At 45.4% G+C, this 13,820-nt stretch overlaps 1 protein-coding gene across 1 annotated transcript in view; it reads right to left on the reverse strand.

Annotated features, from left to right (window-relative positions):
• EEPD1 (endonuclease/exonuclease/phosphatase family domain containing 1) overlaps positions 1–13,820 on the reverse strand; it is a 250,630-nt gene that overhangs the window by 27,011 nt on the left and 209,799 nt on the right. The gene's annotated exons all lie outside the window — the stretch shown is intronic.

Consider the following 13,820-nt stretch of genomic DNA (forward strand, 5'->3'; position numbering starts at 1 on the left):
AGGAGTGGACCACGCCAATGCTGACGGTCTCTCCAGGTATTTCAGCCTTAGTGAAGAGAACTCCCAAGGGATTGGGTAGCTCTCCCCACTTTCAGCTGGGGGGGGGGGGGACGCGTGTTAGACCTGCCAGCAGGGGCGTAACACAGGCCCTCGCAGCCTCCGCGGTGCGGGGGGGCCCCCACGCTCCAGGGCCCCCTCACTCTCAGCGGAAGGCAGCTGCGCCTGCAAGCAAACCTCTTATAAAATGGTGCGCCTGCGCGCACGGCCTCCCCATGTCCCCGTAAATTAAACTGTGAGCGCATGCCCCGGTGATGGCCTCTAAGCCTCCGAGTCTTCCCTCTCTTTCTGTCTCGCTCCTCAGTTAGTGAAAACCAAGACTCAGGAAACAGGTATTACCTTCTCTTTCCTCCTTTCGTTTATTTGCTCCCCTGTGAATTGGAGCCAAAAAAGAAAACATTTTTGCTGGAAACGTTGTCTTTTTCTGAAACCAGTGCAGCCTTGGGGTGGAGAGAAATAAAACATTCCAAATGTAAAACTAACTAATTAAAGCAAGACAGAGTGGTTGCAAGGTGGCCAGATTTATTTATTTAAACCTAAACACATTAGCGCCACTTTACAATGTTTGCCAGTGAAGTGATACTTTTGTTTTCTCCCCTCTTTGAACAACATTGTTTTCCCTGTGTGGGAAAGTGCACCTTGCCTGGAGGTACTGAAATACCTGCTGGATGGGTGAATTGGAAAACAAAATGTGTACAGCGACTGTGTGTTTACGAATGTGTTTTTTTTAAACCATACTGCCTATGTTTTGAAAGGACATAAGCAATGGGCACTGAAACGGGTCCTTTCCGAGCCTTGTATTCATGGCTTACCTTTTCGTGTGAAAGCACTCACTAATTTCAGAATAATGAGTGTAAAAGGAAAAAGGTAACCATGTTGTTCCTACTTACATTTCACATGCTTTACTTAATCTTGCATTCCCTATGAGTGTTTGCTTTTTCTAAGATGTAAATGTTTTTAGGCAGCATATTGCTCTTGTCAAGTGGGTAATTAGAATTGAGTCACATCCAGGTGTTTATAGCGGGTCAGTGCAGTGCAAGTTTCTCTCAGTGGGGCAGTATGGTGTTCAGTGGGGGAGAGGATGTGGCGCCATGGTCAGAGCTGCTGAAGCGGAACTGGTGAACCAGGTTCAGCCTTAATGACCATGCTCCCAGACCACTCTCCTGAGGGAGCACATTCCCGTGCTAGACCTTAGAAGGTGCCGCAAAATCTTAAAAGCCCTGGTGTCTTAGCACCAGCAGGTGGACCCTAGCGGTGGCAAGTGTTGATTAACCTTGAAGGCCTGTCCACCACTATCCATGAAGTTCACCTCCAGTCTTGGGGACAGACCTATGAAGCAGCACACCATAGAGTGGCAGTGACTCTGTCACTGAGGTCACAGGACCCTTGAGCAGGGTGGCTCCAGCTCAGTGCGACCGCACCGGGCGCTAACTGCAGGTGGGAGCGTCGTGTTTGTAAGTATAATATGGTTTTAAAAGCACTTGCTGCCTCCTTCCTGGCCTCCAACATTTTTGGGCAACAATAAAAATGTCTTGATAAATCCAGTGATTAATGTTCTTAGTAGAGAGAGGTGGTGTTTTGTCTAATGGAAGGTTTGACTCATGAAAAGGAATGGCAGAGGTGTAATGTGCATGCTGCTAAGAACGTGTGCCATGTAGATCACAAAGTGCACATAATGTAAATAGGTCAGTGGGTTACTGCTTTTGTCAGAGAGACCCTATTGTTACTTGCAGTTAATAAGTTAAAATCCTAACATAGAACCGTGAGCTATTAACTGTCGTGTAAGAGCTGCATGCAAACTCCAAGGTATAAATTAGAGCGTTATGTTTTTTTCCCCAGTGTTCGATTATCCTAATGGTGCAAAAAAAGGTTCATTTGGGTAGAAATCAATTCTTATTGTTAAAGAGAACCCCCAACCATGGTATTATGTTTTAAATTCTGAGTTTGTGTTTCTGCAGACCAAGCACTATTAAACTATGCTGTCTACTAGTATGGTTGTCATGTGACTCCTACACCTTGTAGTCCTTTGTCCTATGTAACATTTCCTACACAGTGATTTATACACATATGAATGATTGTCTCTGTGTAATATGCGTGATGTAAAGTGCTCTGACACCCTACACTGGTATTAGTGGTGCTGTAAATTTTCTGATACTTTATTATTTTTAAATTTTTACACATGCTAACAGTCTCTGAAAAGATTTCTCCTAATTAGTACTAGTGGAACATACAACTGCAGCAATGAGAAAGGTGACCAGTCAACCTTTGCAAAGGGCCCTCCACTTCACAGCAGCATAAGTCACATTTTTTAGTAACTTTTGATGTGTTTGAGCTATAAACAATTTATTAGTTAAAATCATCAGATTATGCAGCAGATGATGTATTATGTGGCAAATATGGCAAAGCCATAGTTATGTGAAAAATATTTGCAAAGTAGGATATTTTGCCATTCATGTTTGAACTGCTCTCGTGGAAAAAGGGAGGAGAAGTGCTGATGACAGAAACTCCATGGTTGGGAGACAAATGGCTTGCGATTCCACTTTTAAGGATATTTGGGACATTCTGTGATTGGAAACATATCCCACTTTGTGAATGTATTTTAATGTCAATAACACATATTTAACCTTAAATAAACATGTGTATCTATTGGTTAAATTTTTTTTTTTTGATAAGCAAATTTTTATTTTTGCAAATAAACATACAAAAATATATGGACAACCGTCCAAGCGAACTGGCATCAAAAGACATTGGAGACAGTCAGTGACCTTCAGCAGCACAACCTCCCGCCCCCTCCCCGACCACAGCACTCCTCCCACCTGCATTGACACCCTTAAATTATACCCCCAGCCACTTCCCCCACACTCTGCGAAACTTCTTGGGGCAGCCCCGTGCCGAATACATTGTGCGCTCCTGTGTCGCGCACCAGTCCACCCCCCTCCTCCACGCAGCACATATGGGGGGGGGGTCAGGCCGCTTCCAGGCGGCAGCAATATCTCGCTTCGCCACCACCAAAGCAGTAGTGAGGAAATATTTCTCATGACGGGAACCGTCCAGACCGTCCGTTATCCCCAGCAGAGCCATTCTGGTATCATGGGAAACCTCCCACCCCAGTATTTCAGTTAGTTCAGCCTCAATCTCATCCCAGTAGGGTCCCAGGCGCGGGCAGGTCTACACCATGTGGAAGAAGTCCGCCGGGTCCGCCCCACAACGTGCGCATGAAGCGTCTGGGGAGAGACCCGCACGGTGAAGGCGCTCCGGGGTCAGATAGGCAGTGTGCAAATAGTACAGTTGGATGAGCCGCAGCTTGGCCGAGGAGGTGATCAACCTAGGAGCCATAAGGGCGTCCCTCCAATCGGCCTCATCCAGTGGCCCCACCAAGGCCTCCCAGCGCGCCTTCGTGACCTCGCAGTCCGTTGGGGTGTTATTGACCAGGGCCTGGTAAATACGGGAGATACCCCCCTACCCAGAAACCCCATCCTCACCTGCGCTTCTGGTGGGCTATGGTCAAGGATCCGCGAATACAGCGGGACATGGGACCGAACCGCGTGGCGCAGCTGAAGATATTTGTAAAACTGTGAGGGGCACAACGAGAAGCGAGCCTGAAGCTCCCGAAAGGAGCACATACGACTCCCCCGCCACAAATCGCCTAAGCAGGAGATCCCAAGGAGGTCCCACGCTCGAAAGCCCTCCAGGCCCGTGACCTCCTGCAGCCAGGTGCCATGCCAGAGTGGTGTATTGGTTAAATTAAATAATGTAATAAGCTGTAACTGGTTAGTGAAATGGGAAAGGAATACTAAAAATGGGGATATTTTGCTCTTTCTGCCACACCTCTCACTCCGCCCACTGACCCAATCCATTGGTTATTCCTGCCCTCTGATTCTCCTCCCAGATTTCCCCTACTTTTTTCCCCCCACTTCGACCACTGCCTGGCACTAACATGCATTAGAGACAACTGTGGGCTTTTACCACTGGGTCTCTTAGAGAATGACACCTCTGGTCCATACACAGGGGCTAAACACAGCACGTTTCTGGGGTCTCCGCACAACGTGTTTGCTATTTGACGCCAGACTTCTGCAGCTTGTGTAGAGGAAATTAAACATACCCTTGTGCTTGTATAAAACATAGCTGCCAAGTGACATTGGCACCATGTCGTGTCCATTCGTAGCTTTTATCCAACAACACTTTGCATGCTGGAATGTTAAACCCCTTACTTAGATGGTCACTGCACAACTCCCAGAATGCAAGGCGCTGTTGGCTTAAAATCCAGGCCTGGCTGGCGGTGTGACACAGGACGATAGTGCCATTTGGAGGCAATGGTGAGTCTGTAATTTAGCAGGCGTGTCTATACTCTTAGTGAATTGTAAATACCGCCAGTGTTGACACACTGAGGTCTGAGGCCTCTGTTTGTTATGAAGTAAGGCCCAGTCTGGTGGTTCAGGTCAGTCCTCGTGAGGGAAGCTGGACTTGTTTTTACCATGCACTTTGAAAGTATTTTCACATTGATGAAAGAAGAAAGTTGGATTGTTTTACAAAACATGCTTGATTTTTGTATATTGCTGGACTGGTGATTGCTTTATTTTGCACTTTGAAAGTATTTGCACTTTTTCTTTTGCTTTACCAACTACAGTTTGTATAGATTTTCATTAGGTACTTGCTGATATGGTTTGTTTTTATTCTACATGCAGTGTTATTTATGGTGTTGCTTGCACTGGTCTGTAATATGTGTGCCTTAAATCTTGCATTTAGCATTGTTTACACTACAGAAATGATAAATTAAAACAGACAAACATCTGCATCAATGTTCTGAAGCATCCAAAGAGTTTTCTTCCTCAGCCTTGTTTGCCTGCCTGTTTTTCAATGCTTACTAATAAAGACATGATGGTAGAAATTGAAGCTTCCTCAGTTCACGTTATTATCATGCACAACCCTTGACAGTCGCTAGTGTGTGGCATGCATATAATTCACCAGTCTATTTCTCTTGACTTTTGCAGGATACTGACTTATATCTTGTGTACTTCTCGTGTATATTTTCAGTTGAGTTTTTATCGAATTGCAGGTTTGGGTTGGTCTTTCAAAGTTTCAAGGTATTGTCAATTCTATTTCAGACCCCTCATAGTTGTTCTTTGTTCTTCAGCCATAGGCAGTTCCTGAGACAATAGGATCACTCCATGTCATTGTTCTGATTGCTGCCTCAGTTAAATAATCTGCTTTTGACAGTATTGTTACAAATGGCATAGCTTGTATGTTAAGAGTGTTTCCCACTTTCTCATTAGAACTTAGAGAAAGACAATATAGAGGCATTTCATTTAAATGTTGGAGGTTTCAAATCAAAATACGCTAGAGCAAAGTGGTAGATGGTGGGCCGCGCCGCCGGTGGAGGGGGGGCCCCTCCATTTGCTTTGCAGGGGGGTCCCCTCAAGTTACGTTACGCCACTGCCTGCCAGCCCCTTGACTGTCCCCTCCTCATTTTTCTCCCTTTACCCTCTAATTTTTCTGCCCACTAGTTTTTTTTTGGTGTTGACTTAGAGGCTCCGGGTGCCCCAATATCACTAATTGATGGTGTGGCGCAAGGTGCTTCTCTAAAATGGAGGGAGGGAGAGAGCTCCTCCACAAAATGGTGGCCTAAACTGTCACCTCAGAACCTGGGCCATAGGCTGTCATGAGGGGTTCCAGAACCTTCTGGGTAACTCTGGCTAGTCAGGGCCCAGGCTATATATAGAGGTGAGGTGCGTCGGCCATTTTAGAGGGGGTAGAAGGTGTGAGGTGAGGTAGTCAGGAGCAAGGCACCTGAGTGGGGAGGTAGGTGCGCTAGAGGGGGGAACTGACTGTACTTAGGGCCTGCTTTCCCCCCCCCCCCATGGCTGACACTGCCCTCTACCTCGTGACCTAACCCTGCCTTTAGCCTCTAACCCTGGGATCACGCCAACCTTATGTGCTCTTTGCCTAGCCAGGACCCCTGAAGGGAATCAGGGTAGAGAGTTACCATCACTGGCCAAATCCTCTACATCCCTGCTGTTGCCCGGAACCCTGGAATAGCCCAGATCTAGTGACAGACAGCTTTTCTTGACTGAAAAAGAATGTGATCATCGCTACAGACCCAGGAAATTGGCTGTCCGATTTGACTGCCCTTGAGCTGCAGATCACCCCCTTAATTTTGGTCACCCCCGCCGGGGACCCCATAAGGAATCACTAACCGCTGCAGACCAGGGCCCGAAAGATCGTCCCTTCTGTCACCTGGGGCTTGTGAGTAAGACTGGTGCCGCACCGCTGCCGTCTCAGCCCTTGAAACGCGGCCCTCCGTGAGGAGAGAGCCGCCAAAGTTCCCCGTTGGCCGCGCTAGGCCTGAGATCCAGGACTCGGATCAGGTGACGGGGGCGGACTGCGAGACGCCGCCCCCGCCGCTGTGCGATTTGCTGACTGGGCCGCGCCCCCGCAGGCCGCGCTGCCATAGGCGGCTGCGGGCGCGGACCCTCAAAGAGTGAAGGAAGCTCTTGAGCCCCGTACCTCAACCCCCACCACCTCGCCGGACTGCAACTGTGGGGGAAGGCCCTCGGCCCGGACATCGCCGGGAGGCCGAGAAACCCTTGTGAGGGCCTATGTCAGGCCGAAGAGTAAGGTAACCCCCAGGGGAGGAGGGCGGGTGACTCACGAGAAGCCCGGAGCTCGCCCCTCCCCTGGGGTGGGGGGAAAAAGAACAACCTTCGTCGAGACTGCTGGGCAAGTACCAGAAAAGGGAAGGGTTTTGAAGAGGAAAGGGGTGAACTGTCCAACCCTGACTCAGTCTGCTTAATGCAATAGCTGGGATATAATGCCCTCATTTCAGGCTTGGAAATAACGCCACATTCGATGCGCAGATGTAGTGTTGTGTCCCCGGACTCAAGGAGAAACATAATGTGTAGCACGACCGTGAGATCGGGGGATTAGCACACCAGGGTAAAAGCTGTTTAGTGCTTCAATGAATTGTAATGGTTAGCAGGGTCATGAGATGCCAGGTTTCAGGCTTAGAGGTAATGCCATATCTGAAGCGCTGAGGGATCGCTAAGTGCAGCGCTATGTTGGAGGGCTCTAATTTAAAATGCTAATGCAATTGCTGTGTTGTGTCAGACCACCAGGTGGCGCGCCTGATTACATACTATAGCTACGGTATTAAAGTACTGCTAATTCTAGCCACAATGAAATGTTTTATTCCTGATGTGATTTAGATAAGCACTGATTGACTTTGCTTGAAAGAAAAGAAATACATGATATAAGGAAAGATAAAGCTTTTCTACCTTTTCTAATTATTTGGTGTAGCGTCATTTTTAGTGGTGGTACTCTGGAGTGTGAAGGGAGTGTGATGCAAGCACGACATGTTACTCTGGAATAAGGCCTTTCCACTTGAGCCAAGCTACCCTAGGACTCTAGGTCCAACACTGCCTCTCAGATAGCTACTGAAGCATCTTGAGAAATCTCTTATTAGTGCAGCAACGTTGTGCCGCAGAGAACCACAGTACGGAAACTAGAGAGCAGATTTGGCCCTCCAAAACTGATGTGAAGCGTGAGACATTGCATAAGGGGCTATATGCATTTGTGTTATGCTATGTTATGCTATGCCAGGGGTCTCCAACCGTTTCTGTAATTAGAGCTACTTATGTTCAATTAAAATCCTACCAAACTCCTCAGTGTTATAAACGATGTAGTAGTTATCACATCAGACAAGATTACATTAGTGCCCACCAAATGCAAAAATTACCAGCAGAGATCACTTCAGTGCATCTGACAAGACTGCTAGCAGTAATGTAAAAATGCTTTGTCAATGTGGAATACCTCTACATATGTAATACATAACAGCCATAGGTGCAATGTACCTGGCACCAAGTTAATATTATTAATAAATCTCCCCCACACTTTTTGATTTCTCACTCAAATATCAGCTTTAAATATATTTTGGAAATTCTACTATGTTTCTCCACACATGAGCTTACCAGTTCTAAAAATACACACATTTTTGTCTCAAATGCACACTATATTAATTCAACCAGGCACGAGCTTCTAATTTAGTTGAAGACGTTTCACACAGGAGAGCTACTTGCAGGTAGCTGGAAAGCTAACTAGTTCACGAGCTACTAGCTGGAGTAGCCTCTACTATGCCATGTCATAATATTGGGCATTTTCTAGTTCACAGAGACAGCCAGTATCAGCACCATGAGGCTACCTTACTATGCTGGTGAAACATCTAATTTCAGTGCCCCCCTAAAGAACAAACCATTGTCCAGATTCATTAACTCGGGGGGGGGGGTAGAGATTTCACAACTAGGCCACCTGTAAAGCGGCAGCTCGACCACCAAAGCAGCATAACTTCGACTAGAGTACTCTATGCAGCCAGTGAACGACCAAGAGCAATATCCTAGGAGGGTTCAAATGTTTGAAGTGGCTTAGAATGAGCACAAGACTCTCCCCAAGCCCGGTGTGCAATGCAACATGCATTAAACTTGACGTGCTTCAAAGTAGGTAATCAGTGAAGGGCATGCAAACCTGGGGATCTGCGATTAGGCAATCTTAAACTGCAGAGAACACTAAACACTCTGCTTTAACAATATATTTCAAGAGATACCTGGTGGTGAAGCTGTAGAAAGGAAGGAACCAAGACCAAGTCCTTTTTTACTTTCTTCATCGAAAACAACATTGGTAAGTGGAGCGGTAAGATCAACACTGAAGGCATAACCAAATATTGTGGTTATTAAGGCAATCACTGCCTGCATCATTGGTGTCAGCTTCAAAAAGTGCAGGATTTCTTTAGAACTCAGAAACAGAAATAGTCACCTTTGACCACAATTGGTATCGGTGGTCACAGAGATGATTCGGGTTTAAGTTACTCCTAAGTATTTACCTTTTGTGACAGCTTTAGGGGGCACCAAGTTCTGTAGAACAGAAAGCTGTGAGTCAGATACCGCACCCATCACAGTAAATTTTAGGTTTCAGTGGGGTAGCCACTTACTCCACAACCATCTGTATGTAGCCAACAGGAATATATAGATGAGCTCCTTCTTTGACTCCGACGCTTGAATCTACACTGCCGTGCTCAACGTTAACGGAGAAGCAAGATGGCGGAGGGCCACAGCCCAGTCTTGAAGGGCAATCCCAAAGTATTCCAAGAAGCAATCTTGGATGCCCATGGAGTTGCACTTCTTTATCACCATAGTATTGTTAAGAGGATTGAATGCAGCTGAAAAGTCTACTAATATCAGCACACCAACACCACCGTTGTCAGTTATCATTCTCTGGACGTCTGGTATTCATTTGACCAAAAGTTCTATGCCGTCTGCATTGGATTGAGTCATTTATAAACTTTTACAAACATCTAAAGTTGGTGGCAAATGACTCATCCAGCTGTTTTCCTACATAGAAGCAAGACAGAATGCAATCTGTTGCAGAAAGGCTGAGCTCCTTAGCATGGAAGAAGACAAGCGGTTGATTCACATAGCACACACTTGGTGTTAATTTTCCAGTGTAATTTTACCAAATTTGTGAATCGATGTTTAGCTGCAATCCCATTTACTCAATGGTTATCACCATTTTGGTCTTCTTTAGTGTTTCTACTTACGTCACTATTGTGCTATGCAGAGTAAAGGGGTCACTGATGCTGCAGTCTCCACTGTGATGAGGATACGTAATGTATAATATGTATTTATGGAGCGTGTTACAATTACAGCTTTGATTTTTCTGACGTTTGACAACCCCTCATGAATTTTATGCTCATTATTCTCAGAAACATTAGGAGAACTTTCGGTATTTTGAGTTCTTCACAGTCTGCCCACCTGGGACAAACATTAAAATGGCGCCAGACATTAAGATGGCTCCATAAGAACACAGAATTCAGAGAAACAAACTTGACTGGGCAGACAAATGGAGCATCGTGGACATGTCTTTGTGCAATCGAAAAACTGCTACAAGTTGCAACAGTCTTCTTTGTGGTTTTCGATGATGAAAGAAAAAAAAACTTGGTCTTTGTTTCATTATTTCTGCTGCTTCTCAGCCGACCAGCATCATCGCTCACCAGAGCAACGTCAATGACTGGGGCCAGGCTACCGGCCAGCAGACTCATTTCAGCAAGGCCAATGGCCTATTATCATCCTGAAATTGCTTCACATTGAAAACTAAACACAAGGGAATCATTACTCCTTGCTGACAGTTGCCAAGCTGTGCATATGACCCCAGTGTCTCTTCTTGAATTCGCTTATTTTTCATAAAGGAACAGCTATTTTTAGCTCCTTTTATGGGGCGAGCTTCACCCCAGCCATAGTTCACTGGACTAGCGTAACCTACGAATTTAAAACACACTTCAAACAGCAACATTCACCGCGGAGACATCAAGAGGGGAGTGGATGGGCTATGGGACCATATTGAGCATCAAAGCTAAGTGCAAGCCGACAGGTAATGAAAGTGCTGCACACTAGATAACAAGCATTGGTAAACCCAATAGCTCTCGCACATCACAATGGAGAGCAGACCTGATGGAGTGACCTTCTTGAATAGTTTTTCTTAAAGCTTAAGAAACTGTATGGCTGTTGTAAGAGAAATAAATATCTGCCTGCACACCTAAATTGTGGAGAGTTTGCTTGGTTTCTGAAGATTTCTGAAAAAACATAGGTAGACACATTTGATAGTTCATATCAATATTCATTGACTTTTGGTAAAAAAGGAGTAGTCCGAAGGAAGTTCCTATCCTTATTGTAAACCATGAGAGGTTTCCTAGAAAAATACAGATGTCTCACTACTTCTACAAGCACCGGCAACCTCTATCAGGAAGTTACTATCCCAGTCACCAGCTGTATGTTACTGGATGTCATGAACTTAAACGAGCCGTGGTTCAGAAAAGATAACAACAGCATGCGAAGCCGTGCTAGATGCCTGATCACAAGTGGTGGTCCAGGGTCATGCAGGCCCTGCATCAATAGTGAGGATATCCAAAGTTATGAGAAGGTTATTGTCCAAGAAGCAATTGCACTCGAAGAGCATCAGTAAGAATCCCCCAGGAGTGGATTTCAAGAAGAAGAAGAAGGCAGCAAGGGTGGAGGGAACCTCACTACAGCTTGCACAAGGGAGGAAAATGTCGGTGGGGCACCAAGCCAGGATATGCAGCAAGGAATGGCTATCTCGGGCCATAAAACAAGAGTGGGTGATGCCCAAAAGTTGAAACCGAGCGCATCCGCAGATACTCAGATCATGACGGGGAAAAGCAGAGTTTCCAATGGAGGAGCCTCAACTGGCTCCAATAAAGGAATCTGCAATATTTCTACAGATTCAGGACCCCTAAAGTCTCCCCTAGTTGCACATGCATGGGGTGGGGGTCCTGTAGATATAAGGAAAGTACTTATAAAATATGTTTTTGTAAGTTCTGGTACTGGAGAAATGGCCCAAGTCATTTTCCCATTGCAAATCCCCAGTTACATAGGTTAACATGGTAGACAGTTATTGATTACTAACTCTTGATAGGAAAGGGATAGACAAGCCCTTCAAAGACTTCCCAGAATGGTATTAACAAATCCAACAATATCATATTGTTGAATTTCTCCTAAAGTGTACATACAAGAAGTTATAAGACTTTCTTGTTTGTAAGTCCAAATCCAGCCTTCCAGTGGTCAGCCCTGATTGGTCAGAGTTAAGTGGATTAGCCAGGCTGCCTTGAAGAGGTGATAAAGTGCCCCTGGGCTTAACCAGCTCTGCTGGGAGGGCAGTGTGCTGTTCCATAGAAATGCCAGGCCAGGGGGAGGAGTCGTAAAGCATGGTCTTCAAAGGCAGAGGGATGGCCACAGTGTCAGTTTCCACTTTACACTTTTGACCCCCCCCCCCAGACCTAGGATTAGGGAAGGTATGTGCAGATGGTAGGGGGGAGAGTCTATGGAACCAAGCCATCCTAGGGGGGTGTGTTTTGCCAGCTCTTACCTCCTTGCTGGAAAATAAGCCATTATGGATTTGGAAGATTTGATGCACTCTGGGACAAAATAATGCCACACTCTACAGGATGTGGTCATAACTTTGAGGAGTTACCCTGCTCCCATTGGTCAGAAGTGACCTCCTGCATGACCCAGAGAACTTGGAATAAGTATCTGAGAGGGGCAGAGCCCGCCAGATCTGCTGCTTGAAACTGAAGAGAATCAGAAGGGTCTGTCTGCGCTGAAGATTTTGAAGTGCATTTCCGAAGGCCAGGACTCTGAGCTTGCGCCTTTTTGCACCATTGGAAACCACAGCCCTGTGGCTCAAACCTGCTTCAAAAGGACTAAAGAGTGGACTCCCTGCAAGATACAGGTTAACGTAGCTTACCTTGACATCCCCAAAAAGAATTCCCAGCCTGGAGTACCAGTGGATTTGTAAGGGTTTTGTTCAAGTGGATTACGGAATTGAAGTTTCACACTTTCAAGGACCCTCTTGGAGATTCCAGAACCTTAGATTGTGTGTTGGATACTTTGGGACCCGCAAGCAGAACTTCAGGAAGAAGTTCTAACTGGACCCCGCCTGCTGGAGAAGGCGGCACAACACAGTGGTGAGAAAATTCTCCAGAACAATTTCTAAAGGTGTGTCCCTGTCAGAGAATGACTAAAAGGGGCACTGTTGGTTTCTAAGCTCTAGAAAGTGACTAATCTTTAAAAATTCATCTCTCTGGTTCCCTACAGTGGATTTTTCTCGTTTTGGTGTCATTTAAAAGATAAAAATATTACCTATTTTTTTAAATTGGTGTTGGATTTTTATTTTGTGTTGTGTCTTAATTATTTACTGAATTTGTGTTTTTAAATGCTTCACATACCAGCCTTTGAAGTTAAGCCTGTCTGCTCGCAGCCACGTAACCAAGGGTTGGGCATAGGAATAATTTTCTAAGACCTATGCTGAAACCTACCATGTGTTAGTGGCCTTATTGCCAGTGGCAGACCTACATTTGCCTCTACCAATAACCCACTTTCCAACACCTGTGAAAAGCAAGCTCCCTTTCAGTGGAAAAGAAAGAGGCGAAACAATACTATACAAAATGACGTGGGTATGCATAGGTGGACGAGGTTTGGGGATAAGACGATGGAGAGCACCATTTTAGAGTGCAGATCCATAGAAAGCACCTCATCATCGATGCCAACCAGAACAGCCTTGAGTACTAGCTGCATCCCGTGACAATCTTTTCTCTTGCAATGCCCATGGTACCCCTGGTTTCAGGGGTCCTGAATGCAGTAGCAGGAACAAAAAAGCTCTGGTAAAGTCAATAGGTCTGGCTTTGACATGATGATGGGATAATATATATATTGTATATAATTTTAATTTCAGAGTACTGTTGCTTCGTAGAGCACTGCTGCTGTATTTAAAGCAGCTCTAGAAACCCTTCTTAGTTTTAATGCATCACAGAAAAATTGATTCTTAATGGTGCAAAGCAAGGGTGCTACGGACTTTTGCTTAAAGTAACCTGAAGAGACAGTTTAAAAACACAAGGATAATTAAACACAATAAAAGGGATAAAGACTAGAAAGAAAAAAAAATTGAAGTATTGCAGCTACCTCTGACACTGAAGTGCATTTCTTTTTAGGAGGATGTGCACATGTGCTAAGGGTAAATCTGTTACTCACAGCGTAAGATAGCCAGTGGTTGAAGTGTGCTTACCCGTTGCCTCACATGGAAGTGTGGGCAGTAGAAAAATGTGAATGACAGTTAAACACAGCAGTTGATGAAGAGAACTGATCCAAAACCCATCTATATAGGTTTTTATATTTATTTATGAATTTTTGACTGCATGAGACTGGCAA

This window comes from Triturus cristatus, chromosome 5_2 (assembly GCF_964204655.1).
Source record: "Triturus cristatus chromosome 5_2, aTriCri1.1, whole genome shotgun sequence".
Lineage (NCBI taxonomy): Eukaryota > Metazoa > Chordata > Amphibia > Caudata > Salamandridae > Triturus > Triturus cristatus.